This window comes from Odontomachus brunneus, unplaced genomic scaffold, assembly GCF_010583005.1.
Source record: "Odontomachus brunneus isolate Ranch 3 - 2012 unplaced genomic scaffold, Obru_v1 Obru_scaffold_369, whole genome shotgun sequence".
Lineage (NCBI taxonomy): Eukaryota > Metazoa > Arthropoda > Insecta > Hymenoptera > Formicidae > Odontomachus > Odontomachus brunneus.
The window spans coordinates 67,047-71,011 of NW_022639819.1; positions in this window are offsets into that span (position 1 = coordinate 67,047).

Genomic DNA, 3,965 nt, shown 5'->3' on the forward strand with positions numbered 1-3,965 from the left:
TATATATATATATATATATATATATATATATATATATATATATATATATATATACTTTATAAATGATAGTCATTGTCATGCATATTTGTTATTTTCATAATTTATTTGAAATCTTAATTTTGAATTGTATAACGAGGAATGGTCTTCTCGTTGCAAGATTAACCCTTATAGAAATATCATACTAAGAATCATTGATAATTACTTATTATCCAGTATTTTTAATACTGAAAATATGTAATGATCAATGATTCTTAGTATGATATTTCTATAAGGGAATTATTACTAATATGGAAGAGTGTCAATATATATATATTCTCATAAGTATAACGGTGATAATTTTAATTTCATGTGTGCATCATTACAGATGTTGGAATGCGGCCGAGCATGCTTATTTAATTTTTTACAGAGATAAGGTGTGAGATAGCGTCATTGCGTGCGTATCCTTGGGCTCGCAGAGAGCAGAAAATTTTAATATAATATTCAGCATTAAAAGTCAAGTTAAAAGTGGTTCGGGTAAGTAGAATCACGTGCATTGCCTAAATTTAACTTGGTGTCTGCTATATATGCTAGTTATAATATTTGGGCTTTATATTCGCGCATGGATTTTAATAATTTCTAATTCTAAATAATTATAACACTTCAAAATTGTCGACAAGTAGTAATTTCGAGTAAGTGAATATTATATATATATTTCATATTAAAGCTCGTAATTTCCTCAATTATATCACTCTTTAATAATATTATTAATGCTTGGTTAATAATAATGGTAATAATTTACAGGTCAGAATTATTTTACGGGCCTTTCTGGCGAATTCAGTGGTTGCGAAGAGGTTTAGGGCCGTCTCAGCGCGTCGCCGCGGGTGGAGCGCCAACAAGATGGGCGACTCTCGCCGGGCCTGTTCGTACGAGGTACGTACTATAAGTGTGTTCTACTTGGTAGGCCGAGTACCGTTAGTAATCAAATAATCGTAGTTCTGACGTATAAATTTACTTGAATATATATATAAGCAGCCATTGGCCGATTTGTGCTAGCTGAGATATAGCATAAGTAATATTCTAAGTAAAATTTCATGTTAACAACGACCTTACTAATTCAGTCGTTAGAAAGGGCCGAGACTATATCATAAACCATTGATAAGTGCAATAAAAGCACTTTAGCATGATGAAAATGTTACCAATATTAATAAGAAAATTATAAAAGCCATACGTAACAACGGAATTATTAAGATAGTTAAAATAATATAGAATATTAGCGTAGCGAACTCGCTTGGACACGCATTCAGCAAACGCGTTCAGCATGACATCATCGCGTCGCTATGCATCACGCCACCGTGCATCACGTCATCTAGCCACCCGCACGCATTATCGATAAGCTGGCGCACAGTGGAATCCCTTTGGAAAATACCGACTCGGGGCCACCATGCCACACTGGAATTCGGCGCTGCAGCCCGAACGCCATCGAAAGCCGCCGGAACCAACCGGAGCCCCGTCGGGGGCCCTATAAAAACCGTGCCCCCAGAGCGCTCCTCGCACTTGTTCGGGAAAATCATAAGTCACACACTCCGTCTCGTTGCCACGCATTCGCTCGGGAAAGTCACCGAGCTCTACACATACACATATACACATAATTTCTACACTTCAACTTTTGTATTAATTTTTCTCACCGACCCGTTGCTACGAGGCATTTGTTCGGGAGACTATATACACAAATACACAAGTTAACTACTTTACATCGGGAACGACTCCGAGTTATTCAACTTCCACATCGCCCATCGCCTGCTACTTTAAGGCAGGGCCCTTCTACTGACAGCCAGCCAACACCGTGAGCCCATTACGAGCGTGTCCTGGCGAATTACGTTAAGTTCAACATACCGCTACCATAAAATAATCGTAAGTTTACTACGTACAATCATACTAGCGTCCAGAACATTTACACAATAAAATATAAAAGACTTATTACTGCTAACACAAATTATATTTTGTCTTTATCTTACCATCGTTATAACCACTTGGCACCACATAGCCTTCGAACATTCAATAAAACAGAACCACTTTAACATAAATATCTGTCTCAACGCCTCTTTAGTAATTGCTCTCGTATCCCATATCAAGTTACATCATATCCTCCTTAAGGATTTCGCTACTGCTTACCCAGCATTACCTCACGCATATCCTTTGGTCTCTCGGCTTCTCAGGCAGAATTGTCTGTAGAAAGCCTATTACACACCTTCCTGCAGAGCTGCGGCGCCTTCGGCGGCACTATAGTTGCGCTAAATTACTAAGTAGCATAAATCGCTTCTGGTCGCTTTCTGCTTTTTAAGATCGAGCTCTGACAGTCCAGGGTAGTAAACCACACAGTACTCCAGGACTTAATTAAGATACAGCGTCTTGTGGGGTAACGCGTGAAGATTTCTTGACTAGCGAGTCGGTCGAGATCCGAACGAGACTCCAATAGGCCTTTGTAATGGGACCTTAGTAGTTAAGAATTGAGAGACCAGAGATACCTTTCTGCTTTATACCCAATATTACCTACCTGAAATCACTTTTACCGAATTTATTCATTGAAATCAATTAAAGACATTGCTCTAAAATCCTATTTAAATAAATAGATGCCGAAACGAAGTGGTAGAAAATATAGAGAGCGTCTACAAAGGTGGTTTGCACGTACTACAGAACAAGGCGTATGCGAAAAATGTAGTTTACTAGATTTTATTGATCATTAGAGAGTACATTCATTAATGCTTGTACCACGGCTTGCTCGCTACTAATTAAGTCTTTATCAGATTTTATTTTGGAAACCGGAACTTCTTGATCCCTTGATCCCGCGTCCATAACGCCCAGCTCGCCGAACCCTACAGAAAGAGGGTATTTTGTAATAAATTCAGGAAATTACTTTATCGAAATTCGCGCGTCACTAAGACCACTTCCACCGAGGCCTGTCGCGCCGACCTTACAAACATTCGCAGAAGTGCCAGAGTATACAGAATTAAAACCAAGGGATCAAGAAGTCCCGGTTTCCGAAATAAAACCTGATAAAGACTTAACTAGTAGCGAGCAAGCTGTGGTACAAGCATTAATGGGTGTACTCTCTAATGATCAATAAAATCTAGTAAACTACATTTTTCGCATACAACTCTTTGATAGAATAACAATTAATAAACTCATCGACCCTTACTTTCCCTAGTCCGGGTACAATATTCCCTTCTTCCTTCATAATTCTATTTCTTTATTTTTCTGTCCAATTGATGACATTTTGCACATTATGATATCTATTCAATAAATCGATTGTTACATAAAATCTCTAGTATTTAATTCATACATTCTTATCGATGTGTTAAATAATTTTATTCTTTATACAATAAAAGCATAACAAAATCACGTCACTTTTACACTATTTCACAACACAAATAGATAACTTCCTCTCGATGCACGGTTCTCTACCAGCCCAGGCTATTGTCGGTGTATGCAGGCAGGCTTAAAACAAAAAGAGAACATAACGTTTTTTGTGTCTGAGTGCTCACGAGGGACGTTACAGTATAAAAATCTGGTGGCAGAGCGGTGGGATTGGTCAAAGTGACATCGTTAGGGAGCATTAATTACACAAAACAATTTAACTCTACACACGATGGCTAGAAGCCTGCGTCCAAATTCAAGTAAATCACTTCCGGAAGCAACTGCGGAACTCACCGCAGAGGAATCAGAACTTGTCAAATGTAGATTAGAAAAATTAGAAGAAAAAGAAAAGGAAATTCGCGAGATGACAGAAGCCCTACGAAGAGAAAAGGAGGCATATAGTAGAAATCTTTTGGATACTCAAAATACCCAAGCTATTATGGCAGATCTACAGGGTGAGTCATTTTAGTCTATGGATCCGAATATCTTCCAAATTACGGTATCTACAAAAAAATGGTTTAGATAAAAGTTGACCAGGACAGAGGGGGTCATTCAATTGTACCATTGGTTTT